Raw genomic sequence first — 12,517 nt, forward strand, 5'->3', positions numbered from 1 at the left:
GCACACATGAGGTACATAATTCCATAATTATGAATGAACACATTTATGAAACATATTCCATATTTTTATATATATATCATAGTTTCATATTTCTATGTATCAATTACCATCACTTCCTCGTATTTCAGACAAATACGTGTAACAATTCATAAATATGCAATTCATTAACTCTTCCTACCAATCACGATTTAAATTGCCAAATCACTTATTGAGCCCAATTTCAATGTTCACTAAAATCTATCATATAAATTTGGATGTACGTATTCATCAATAAATTCCATGTACAAATATCATCATCTCATATTTTCACATACATTTACTTTCTACATTTATGAATTCAAATAGTATATACAAGACATACCAATGTATTTCAAGTACATTTTCATGATTTTTCATTTCGAACTTAGATTATTTCATACTAGAAGTTTTCTCATTAACTCATTTGGAATATCAATTCATACGGGTAATACACTCAAGGCGTAGAAATATATAATCACAAATGAACTCATTCATCAACCAAGTTTTATGCTCATGTCTCATCAACTCGTATTTCCTTATGTCGCATAATTCCATGTAATACTTACCAAACTTCTTCAAATTAGTGAACATCTTACGGAATTGAGTACTTCGTTTTCTCGATGCCATAGTTCAACTATGGTCTTACACATCTTCACATAATGATGCCATAGCCTAGCTATGGTCTTACACATATTCATATATCGATGCCATAGCCCAGCTATGGCCTTACACGTAATCACATATCACATATCGATGCCATAGCCCAGCTATGGTCTTACACGAATAACATATCTCACTGATGCCATATCCCAGATATGGTCTTATACAGTAGCATATATCACACTGATGCCATATCCCAGATATGGTCTTGTACGGAAATCACTTGTCACTTGTAGCCGAAGCTACCACTATTCACTGATCAGGTAGCCGGTACTACCACTTTTCACTGATCAAGTAGCCGGAGCTACCACTTTTCACTGATCAGGTAGCCGGAGCTACCACTTTCCACTGATCAGGTAGCTGAAGCTACCACTTTTCACTTGTCATTTGTCATTGATCAGATAAGTGTAGCCGAAGCTATCACTTATCACTTTCACTTTTCCTTGATCAAATAAGTGTAGCCGAAGCTATCACTTATCACTTGTTGCCATGGTCCAACCATGGTTTTTTTTTTCCTTCAATTCATCTTGTCACTGAACTGAAATGCTCAATTTGATCATTTATTCAATTTTCATGCTTTTACATTATTCACGATTTTATCATCAATACATATGAAATAACACATCATGAAATTCATAAAATTAACAAATAATCACTAAAATTTTAGCCATATAAACTCACAAGTTCAATTTTTGTATCATAATGATAATCATAATTTCATAATAAATATTCCAAATAAATCATTATATCATTTCTAATTCAACACTTATCTATTATAATCAGGCATGTGATCAATTTATACACGAGTCATTCATATATATATATTTTTCCTCCTCCTCCTCTCCATCCACATCCTTAGTATAAACAACACACTTGTAGGTAACATTATCCATAATTTTCACTATCTACTTATGTGAATATTCAAGCTGCCCATCTATGTCATAGCCACTAAATTATTTTTATCTTGAGCTAAAGAACTCCAAATTAAGATCCATAAATTTTTCTAGAAACTACACTCATATTTCTTCTTACCATAAAAATTTCATAATTTTTGGTTGGAACAATTAATACAGTTTATTCATTGAAGTCTCCCTTGTTCTGCTGTCTGACAGTTCCGACCCTTCTTCACTAAAAATTAATTATCTTCTCGTACAGGATTCGAATGATGTCCTCGCTTGTTTCTCTTGAAAATAGACTCATTCAGGATTCTAAACATATAAATTTAATCTCATAATTATTTTTATCCATTTTTTTATGATTTTACAAAGTTAGAACAGGGGAACCCGAAATCATTCTGACCTTATCTCACAAAATTCATCATATCTCATGATTTACAATTCCATTGCTTACATATTTTCTTTTATAGGAAACTAGTCTCAATAAGCTTTAATTTCATATTTTATTCGTCCTCTAATTCCATTTCTACAATTTTTGGTTATTTTTAAAAGTTAGACTACTGCTGCTGTCCAAAACAGTTTTAGTGCAAAATGTTGATTTCCATTTTACCCCAAATTTCACAATTCATACAATTCAGTCCTTGCTCAATTAACCCCTCAATTAAGATAATTTCTAAATTAATATAAGTTATTTCATAACTATTGAAATTCATAATTTTCACATAAAACTCTAACTTTAAACTCTTTTACAATTAGGTCCCAAACATTCACTTTCTATTCAATTCTTTCAAAAAAATCAGCATATAAACAATTTGAAGCTCTAATTCCATGCCAAATCATCATATACTTCCAGCACATACTCATAGCAACTTTCAATTTCTTTCATAGAATCAAAAACTAATGAATTCAACAAGTGGACCTAGTTGTAAAAGTCATAAAAACACAAAAATTTCAAGAAATAATCAAGAATTTAACTTACTTGAAGTAAAAATATAAAAAACCAACTTAAGGGAACTCTTCCATGGCGTTTTTTCTGATGAGAATGCAGAAAAATAAAGAGAAATCTAGATAATTCCACTTTAGTCCTAGCTTTATTAAGTAAATTTTGCAATTTTCTAATTTTGCCCTTAATTGTCCTTATTTTCTTGCTGATTTCATGCTCTTGCCGTCCAGCCCAAATAGACCTTGGGTCTATTTGCCTTTTAAACCCTCTTTCTTTTATCATTTAAGCTATTTAATCATTTCCCAACTATCAGAACTTTAAAATTTCTTGACGAAACTTTAATACTAACTTATTAACACTCCATAAATATTTATAAAAATATTTATGGCTCGATTTAAAATTCCCGAGGTCTCGATACCTCGTTTTCGATTCTAATTATTTTAGTATTTATTTTTAGTACACTATTCACTATTTCAAAATTTTTCCTAACTTCACATTTAACTTATACTCACTAAATTAATAATATTTCCTACTCATTTGTCGAATTTAGTGATCTCGAATCACTGTTCTGACACCACTGAAAATTAGGCTGTTACACCAATTCAAAGTAATACCTAAACTTTGGGGAAACAACCTAAGAGTTTAATATCTTAAAAATCAACTTGTCATGCTTGATTCTCTAATGTCTTAAAGTTTAAACAATCAATGCATAAATGCCTATGTTTTAATTTAAGATATATCAATCAAAATCATAAATCAATTAAAATTTATCCTAAATATGATATGAGAGCTTTTCAAGAGAACAAGGCAATCATTCAGGGATTTTTCTGATAATGAAATAAATATCCCCTCACACTTAAGATGTACATTGCCCTCAATGTACAAATATAGATATTGGAGTATAAGAATAAGATACGGAGATAAGTGAACTTCCTGAATTAAGAATGAATGATATTCTTGGATTGGCGAGATCGAGTATTGGAAATGAAGCTGGAGGGCAAGCATAATTCTGAATGATAAAGGGAGAGTTAAGGGAATAATCTGATAGTAGTCATAAACATAAGTCGTGTTTTTAAAACGAATGAATCTTAAAAACTTAATATAAGAAAAATAAAATAAGAAGAATAGTCTAATTCTTTTTTCAAGTGGCATGGCTGGTGTACATGCCCGTGTGGCTCATATTCCGTTCCGTGTTCATCGCGAATTGAGATGCTGTCACACGGCCTCATGGCACGCCCGTGTGTGATGTGATTCGCTTCTCCCACAGTCGTGTAGCTCTACACACGCCCGTGTAATTTAATAGGTTCGCCCACGGTTCTTTCACACGGGCGTGTTGCACACCCGTGTTGTTTTTGAAGGTTCGACCACGACCATGTCGCACGGTCGTGGTATTTTATCGCAGCCCATGTTTTGGGGAATTCCTTGCCTTGTTTTCACACGGCCATAAGCACGCCTGTGTGCTTGGCCGTGTCTCTGTGGAAAACCTGTATTTAGAAGCTCTGTTAGTAAGTTAGGTGTTGAAGACTAAATTTTTAAAGAAGTTAATATAGTTAGTGCTCGGGTTGCCTCTCGAGAAGCGCTTATTTATAGTCTAAGCTTGACTTACCTCTCTGTTGAATGATCATGGAGGTTCGAAGAGTATATACTCCTCATTCCTGCTATCAGTCTCATCAAAATAAGGTTTTAAATGGGTGTTGTTTACCTTAAAAGTGCAGAAATTGGGATGACTCACCTCCACCGTACCAAATGGAAAAACGCTAAGTACCGTAAGAGGGATTTCTTCATTTGGTGTGGTAGTGACAATGTGGGGATCTGTGGTATCTAATTAGACTTTATCAGTAACCTTAAGTTGATTTGGAGAGGTATCAGGCTCGTTTTGGCCTAGTTTCGGTTTATCATGTGTTCTCAGTTTATGTGTTCGCCATTCATCTAGCTCCTCTATTTGCAGCCTTCGTTCTTCATGAATAGATCTTTTACTATTGTTTGAGAGTGGCTCATGTACTTCCTTCAGACTTATTTCCTACAAAGTAGGTTGTATCATGTGGTCAGTTTTAATAGAATGGTTTAGACGATCACCTTCAATTTTCAATGTGTTGTCAGAATTACAAGCTTGAAGGGTGAGTGTTTCGTCTCCTACGCAAAGCGTGAGCTCACCTGTGCCAACATCAATAATTTTTTAGTAGTTGCTAAAAAGGGCCTTCTTAGAATTAAAAGGGTGTTGCTATCCTCCTCTATGTCTAAAACAATGAAGTCAACGGGAAATATAAATTTATCGATTTTGATTAGCACATCTTCAATAATACCCTGGGAAATCTTATAGTTTTGTCTGCTAATTCATCCTAGTCTGTTTAGGTTTCCCGAGACCTAGTTGCTTAAACATTTTATAAGGTATGACGTTGATACTAGCCCCTAAATCAGCTAATGCATTATTAACATCTAAACTACCAATTAAGTAAGGAATCGTAAAACTCTCTGGACTTTTTAGTTTGTTTGGTAGCTTATTTTTTAGAATAGCTGAGCACACTGTGTTTAGCTCCACATGCGACGCCTCGTCCAACTTTCGCTTATTTCCTAAAAGCTATTTTAGGAATTTCATTGCTTTGGCATCTACGATAGGGCTTCAATAAACGGTAAGTTAATATGTAATTTTTTTAAGAGTTTAAGGAATTTACCAAATTGTTCATCTGAGCGGTCTTTCTTTGTCGTGGGGTATGACACACGAGGTTTATATTTGACATCTACCGATTTGTTTGTATTTTAATCCACCTCACCTTGACCTTTGCTTACCACAGTTTCTTGCCTCGGTTCTTGTTCAGGCTCAACGACTCCTTCGTCATCTTGAATATTAATTACATTGAGCTGTTCCCTTGGGTTAGGTTAGGTATTACTTGGCAAACTACCTTGTGGTCGTTCGAAGATTCGTTTGGAAAGTTGGCCTATCTGATTTTTGAGCCCTTGAATCTACGCTTGTTGATTTTTGAGTGCCGTCTCAATGTTCTGAAAACGAGTTTCTGACACCGATATAAACTTTGAGAGCATCTCTTCAAGGTTCTGCTTCTTTTCCTGTTGGTAGGGTGGTTGCTGGTAGCCAAGAGGATGTTGTGGTCTTTGATTTCCTTGACCGTCCCACGAGAAATTGGGATGGTTCCTCCAACCTGCATTGTAAGTGTTACTATATGGATTGTTTTAAGGTCGAGGATTATTACCCATGTAATTTAATTGCTCGATCTCCATGTTGTGGCCATAAGGTTGGTATTCAGAATGGCTTGTTCCACCGCCACTTGCTCCGCACTGCATCACTGGGTGAACCTGTGAAGAACTAAGGAAACCATCAATCTTTTTATTTAAGAGTTCTACCTGATTAGAGAGCATGGTGACAGAATTGACGTTATACACGCCGACTGTTTTCGTTGGCTTTGTCCTCATGACTTGCCACTGATAGTTATTCAATGACATCTCCTAAATAAACTCATAGGCATCTTCAGGTGTTTTATTATTGATGGTTCCGCCAGCAGCTGCGTTAACCATTTACCGAGTCGAAGGATTTAGACCATTGTGAAATTTTTGAACTTGGAGCCAAAGCGGTAACCCATGGTGTGGGCACCTTCTCAGTAAGTCCTTGTATCTCTCCCATGCATCGTAGAGTGCTTCTAAATCCATCTGCACAAAGGAAGAGATATCATTACGTAATTTAGCCGTTTTAGCCGGCAAAAAATATTTTAGTAAGAATTTTTCAGTCATTTGTTCCCAAGTAGTAATTGACCCTCGTGGTAACAAGTTCAACCACTGTTTAGCTTTATTCCTCAATGAAAAGGGAAACAACTGAAGATGTATGGCATCATCAGAAATGCCATTGATTTTAAATGTATCGCATAGTTCCAAAAAGTTGGCTAAATGAACGTTGGGGTCCTCATCTTGCAAACCATCAAACAGAATAAATTGCTGTATCATTTGAATAGTGTTAGGTTTTAATTCAAAAGTATTTGCAGCTACAGCAGGTCTAACTACGCTTGATTCAGTTCCTGTTAAAGACGGTTTAGCATAATCATACATAGTGCATGGAGCAGGATTTTGATTAGCTGCAATTGCAGGAGGTAGCTGATTGCCTTGGTTTTCAGCCATCTCTTCGGATGGGGGTTGAGTATCATCTTCTTACTCATTCTCTGTGTACTGTAAACTTCGCCTTATTTCTCTTTGATTTCTGCGAACTGTACGATCGGTTTCTTTGTCAAAAAGTAATGGTCCTGACAGGTTTCTTCTAGTCTTAAACTATAAAAACCTGCCAAGAGAGGGAAAAAGTAAATTAATAAATAATAATAATAAAAATAAATTAAATTTCAAGAAATATAAATGGTTAAAGTAATAAAAATTGAGCGTTCCTAATATCTTAATTCCCCGGCAACGGCGCCAAAAACTTGATTGCGTGATTTCATGGTAGGTTTTAAATATTTATAATTACTCGTTCTTGAACTAACTATTATCGCAATGTAGGCAAGTGTACCTATCGAACAATAGTATAGTTTTAGCAAGACCGGGTTGTCGAACCCAAAGGAACTAAAAGTACTAGTAATGACTGTCTTTTTATTATCAAGCCTAAGAATAAAGAGGTTTTTTTTTAATTAACTAACTATCTAAACTATGAACTTACAGAGAAAAGAATTGGGGAATTTGCTTTTGGGGAAAATCGATTAACTGAAGACAATACTAAGGAAAAATCCACCTAGACTTTACTTGTTATTCTGGCTCCGAATCGGACGATTTATTCATTCAACTTGTTCCGTAAAGATCCCTAAATTATGTTATTATCCCTATTCAAGACTAATAACGTCTAATCCCTAGATTGAATAACCGAGGCTTTTCTCTAATTAACACTCTAAGGTTGCATTAACTCGATCTATGGATCCCCTTATTAGGTTTCACCCTAATCTGGCAAAATCTTGTCACCCTATTTCTAGGCGCGCAATCAACTCCACTTAATTATGATAAATGTACTCTTAGAAAGGGTCTATTCCTCCTCTGAATAAGAGCTTATCTTGAATCAGTATCCTGGAATATCAAAACAAGAATTAAGAACACATAATTAAGAACAAGTTAAATATTTATCATACGATTCAGAAAATAATAACAAGATTCATCTTAGGTTTCATTCCTCTTAGGTATTTAGGGTATTTAGTTCATAACTAAATAAGAAAACATCTCAGAATGATAAAGAATACAAAACATAAAAAAAACCCAAATCTCCTGAGGGAAAATTGAGGAGAGATCTTCAGTCTTGTTGATAAATTCGACTTCTGAGATGGATGAATCTGCTTCCTTGGAGTAATTCCTTACCCCCTATTCTCCGTGTGTGTTTTCTTCCTCCTCTAGGGTATATTTATAAGCTTTGGAATGCCTAAGAGCCCTCAAAATTAGCCTTTTCTGAATTCGACTCAACTTGGGCTCGGCAGGGACACGCCCGTGTGATACGCCTATATTCGATTACTTTAGGCCTTGCTCGAGCTTGCCAAATTGACACGGCTGTGTGGTCTGCCCATGTGATGTGGTCCAGGCCGTGTTGATTTCGTACTTTAGCCTATTTTCTCCGTTTTTTGCCCGTTTCTCATTCATTTTGCTCTCCTATGCTCTCCTAAGTATAAAACATGAAATTAAAGCATTAGGAGCATCAAATTCACCAGTTCTAATCGAAAATCATCCATAAAATGCATTAAACATGGGGTAAAAATATGTATAAATTATGGTTTATCACACCTTACCTTCTTGCATCAACATACATCTCAAACTGACATGTGATGCATCACTGTAGACAGTAAACTCTTTCCCAAACTCTGGTTGTATCAAAACAGGGGCCTCAATCAATACCGTTTGAGCTTCTCAAATCTCTCTTGTTACGCATCAGTCCAATTAAATGGCACACCCTTACGTAGCAGCTTAGTCAAGGGTGCTACAATCAGTGAAAAACCTTCTACAAATCATCGATAATACCCTGCCAATCCCAGAAAACTACAAATCTCAGATACAATCTTAGGCTGCTTCTAATCCAAGACAGTCTCAATCTTTCGAGGATCGACTTTAATCCCCTCAGCAGAAACCACATGTCCCAGAAACGTTACTTCACGTAACCAAAACTCACATTTACTGAACTTGGCGTACAGTTGTTCCTCTCGTAGAATCTGTAGAACCACTCTGATATGTTCATCATGTTCATCATCGGTCTTCGAATGTACCAGTATGTCGTCAATAAATACCACCACGAACCGATCTAGATAGGCTGGAACACTTGGTTCATCAGATCCATAAAAGCTGCCTGTGCATTAGTCAGTCTAAATGGCATTACTAGGAACTCATAGTGTCTATAACGAGTCTTAAATGTCATCCTATGCACATTAGCCTCCTTAAATCTCAACTGGTGATATGCTGATTGGAGATCAATCTTAGATAAAAGGAAAGCTCCTCGGAACTGGTTGAATAGATCATCAATCCTCGGTAGGGGGTACTTATTCTTGATGGTAAACTTGTTTAGTTGTTGGTAATCAATACACATACCCATGGATCCATCCTTCTTTTTCATGAACAGAATTGGTGCTCCCTACGGAGACACACTAGAACGGATGAACCCACGATCCAGTAGCTCTTGAATTTGAGCCTTAAGCTCTATGAGCTCCTTCGGTGCCATTCTATAAGGGTTAATAAACCCTAGAGGTATACCAGGAAGGAGCCCAATCCCAAACTCTACTTCACGATTCGGAGGTAACCCAGGTGGCTTTTTAGGAAAAACGTTTGAAAAGTCCTTAACCGTCCTAATATCCTTAACCGAAGAATCCCTAAAATTTGAAACACTGATATAGGCCAAATACGCCTCATATACCTTACGAACCAACTTTTTGGCCCTCAATGCAGAAATCACATTCAATAAGTAGTTCCAGCGTTCCCCAACTATGACTACCTCGCTGTCCTCCTCGGTTCTCAGTACAACCTTTTTGTGGCACAATCTAAGCTCACTCAGTGTTTAACCAACCAATCTATACCCGGTATCAGATCAAATTCTCTGAAAGGCAATTCCATCAGATCAGCCAGAAAAATAGCCTCTTGAACCTCTAAAGGAGCATCTCTAAACAACTTATTTACCCTTACTGATTGTCCGAGCAGACTCAGTACAGTCATCTCACTTGTAGTGCTCTCAACCAAGATACCTAATTTTTCGGACACAGTACAAGCTATATAGGAGTGAGTGGATCCTATATCTATCAGTGTAGTATAAGGTACATTATAAATAAAGAACGTACCCGTGATGACGTCCAGAGCATCTCCATTCTCTCAGCGACATGCAACATAAACTAGAGTCAGCTGCCTAGCCTCAGTATGACCAGCAGTTCTACCCGGTGCTTTTTGACAACGACCCAACCCATACCCCATCTGGCCTGACCACAACCTCTCGGTGGCTGCTTAACTGCTTCGGTGGTGGTGCAGTACAGTACTCAGAGCTTGCATTTGATTGGACCTCCGTGAACACTCTAATACGGTGCTCTAATGAACCGCACCTCAAACAAGCCCCACTTCTTTTCCAACATTCACCATAATAACGTCTACCACAATTAGTACACGGTGGCTGTCCAGTAGCAACTATAGGAGCCCCAACTCTGATCAGCCCATCAACTTTGGCATTTTTCTTAGGCCTCTAAACAGAACTCGATGGCTCCGAATCCCTCTTACTCTTACCTCTCTCTCAGTTCTAGAGCTCAACGCGCTTTACTTCTTCAGTGATCTTCGCCTTATCAACCAATGCAGAAAAATCTCGCTCCCTCTGTAGAGCTATTAGAACCCTCAGATTATCCCTGAGGCCATCCTCGAAGCAAACACATTGCTCGTACTTAGCGCTAACATACCTCGCAGATAGCAGCTCAATCTCAAAAATTTGGCCTCATACTCGACCACTGACCTATCCCCTGAGTCAAATTTAGGAATTCTCTCCTACGGGGATCCACATAACTGGCCCCTACATACTTCCCTTGGAAAGCAGTCTTAAAGAACTCCCAGGTCAGTCGATCGGGCTGAGTGCCCTTCTTAACAGTATGCCACCACTAATATGCCTCAACATGTAGCAGCGATACAGCACCCTTTAATTTTTGCTCGGGAGTACGGTCTAGGTTGTCCATAATTCTCTCAGTGCCCTCTAACCAGTACTCAGCCACATTAGGGGAAACTCCCGCAATACCCTAAAAAGCTCAGCTCTGTTAGACCGGAGTCGTTTCGTAACAGACCTGCGGCCTACAGCTTCTGTATTGGGCCCAACAACACTCTCTAAAATCCTCAACACGGCCTGGGATAGAGTGTTGTCCCCAGCTGCTCAATCATAAGATCCAGTCTTAGTCACAGGTGAAGCCGGTGTCTCACTAGTATCCAAATTAGGCAGCTTGCCAGATGATGAAGACCCAGCTCGAACACCCCTATAGCCTCTACCACGGCCTATTGTACCCCGTCCACGAGTACCTCTAGTGCTCATTGTCTATTTGTGTTTTATTTGTATTAACAATTTTATGAATTAGTTTACAGTTCCAGTGTTTATTAACAAATATTTTATGAAGACGGTATTAGAAATGTAAAGTTTGTTTCGTACATCACAGTGTCAATCAATGTCTATCAGTTTTACTACAGTCTCGATATAGCCTATTTTTGGTGTTTCCAGTACAGTCTATCTATAGTAGTTTAAGCATATACTACCTATAGCAAATTCAGGATATACAATCAAAAACAGTTTCAAGAACTTACAGGATCGGCGCTAGAGACTCAGTGTACCACACTTCTAGTAACAACATTTAGAAATCAGTTTTCAGAAAATCACGCCTTAAGAACCCATATCCATAGCTGAGTTTTGCAACCTGACTCTGATACCCCTAAATTTAACACCCCAAACCCGGTCTAGACGTTATGGCCGAATCTAACCATGTCACATGGTAGTGTTTTTTGAAAAATATGTCGTTGCAAAATCCCCTTTTCTATTTAATCCTTTTTAATTATTTTATGTTAATTTCAAATCATGTCATTCGTTTTCAAAACATTAACCATTTGCAAATTGGTATTCAATTTCCAAAACGTATCATGACGAAAGCTTTTAAATAGTTTGCGTGTTCGTGGTATTTTGATAAAACATCAATTTAATTTGAAAACCCGAGTTTTACCTATCACTAACAGATTTAAATCATAAAACTGTATAAATCTAAATTTAAACAAAAATCCGTAAAGGCCATAATTAAGCAAAATACCCCCAAATAAAAGTAAAATCATGAATAGGCAATAAACAGTGTAAAAGAAGTCGTGTGGCCATCACTGAGTCCTTCGTTGTACCGACTTGCCTATACCTAGGGATTACCTGTATAGATTAAAAAGAAGGGGTGAGTTTACGTAAACTCAGTGTGTAATCCCCATACAAATGAACAGACAACAACCAACTAATCACAGTCTGGGCTTAAGCCCCTTTCAGTATCATTCCAGTTTGGGCCTTAGCCCATCCTAGTACAAAAATAGTCATGCAGTAGGGCTTTAGCCCATCACAGTATTAGTAGCAGTAACAGATATGCAATCATAGAAATCCTACCCATCCAAGCTCTACACACCATCCTCATTCAACCTTACACTCCATGTGGGGATATAATCAACCCATCCATCCCTACACTCCAAGTAGTACCGAATGCGGCACTAGACAATAGTTTGCAGCTGTGCTGCCAGTAAATTAGGCTCGAAGCCTTTCAATACACTTCCTCCAAACAATATCAACCCCCAACCCAATGCAATGCAATATACAGTTATGAAATGCTATAACATGATAACAGTACATACAATATCAATTTAGCGAAACATCATCACGCTTGATAACATGTATACATAGACATCAGTCATACAGTCATTTCATTTAATTAGGGGTCTAGGTAAGCTTACCGACCCTACCGTAGGTTCACTGTCGCCTTAGGCGACCCATGCAACTTGGAAACAAATCAGTGAAACG

General features: G+C 37.3%; 1 non-coding gene across 1 annotated transcript; it reads left to right on the forward strand.

Annotated features, from left to right (window-relative positions):
• The first annotated feature begins 6,103 nt into the window (after positions 1–6,103).
• Positions 6,104–6,210, forward strand: LOC121206820 (small nucleolar RNA R71). Its single transcript, XR_005901993.1, has one exon. It is a non-coding gene; the product is annotated as a small nucleolar RNA R71 (small nucleolar RNA).
• The last annotated feature ends 6,307 nt before the right edge of the window (positions 6,211–12,517 follow it).

The sequence above is a fragment of the Gossypium hirsutum genome, chromosome A09 (genome assembly GCF_007990345.1).
Source record: "Gossypium hirsutum isolate 1008001.06 chromosome A09, Gossypium_hirsutum_v2.1, whole genome shotgun sequence".
Lineage (NCBI taxonomy): Eukaryota > Viridiplantae > Streptophyta > Magnoliopsida > Malvales > Malvaceae > Gossypium > Gossypium hirsutum.